Source organism: Alligator sinensis, unplaced genomic scaffold, assembly GCF_000455745.1.
Source record: "Alligator sinensis unplaced genomic scaffold, ASM45574v1 scaffold1511_1, whole genome shotgun sequence".
Lineage (NCBI taxonomy): Eukaryota > Metazoa > Chordata > Crocodylia > Alligatoridae > Alligator > Alligator sinensis.
Window position 1 is genome coordinate 181,726 of NW_005843139.1, and position 381 is coordinate 182,106.

Below are 381 nucleotides of genomic sequence, written 5' to 3' on the forward strand. Positions count from 1 at the left end.
GGGGGGGGGTGTCCTGGACACATGTGTGCATGTGTGTCCATCCAACAACTGGGTTGTATGTGTGTGTGTGTGTGTGTGTGTGGGTGGGAAGGGGGGGTTGTTTCCGGACACCTGGGTTCTGTGTGTGTGTGTGTGTGTGTACATGTGCACATCACACACTATGGAGGCTCTCCTTCACACTTCAGGGTCCACCTCCCACTGCCCAGACCCGACCCCCCCTGCCCCCCTGGGCTAAGATGGGCAGCCCCTTGCGTCTGGACCCCCTGAATTACCCCGAGGCCGAGATTGGGGCCGCGCCAGGCCCTGTACGTCCAGCGCCGTCTGCACCTCTCAGCGATGGGCAGTGTCCCTCATGCCCCCCTCTGGGGGTGATGCAGCTGG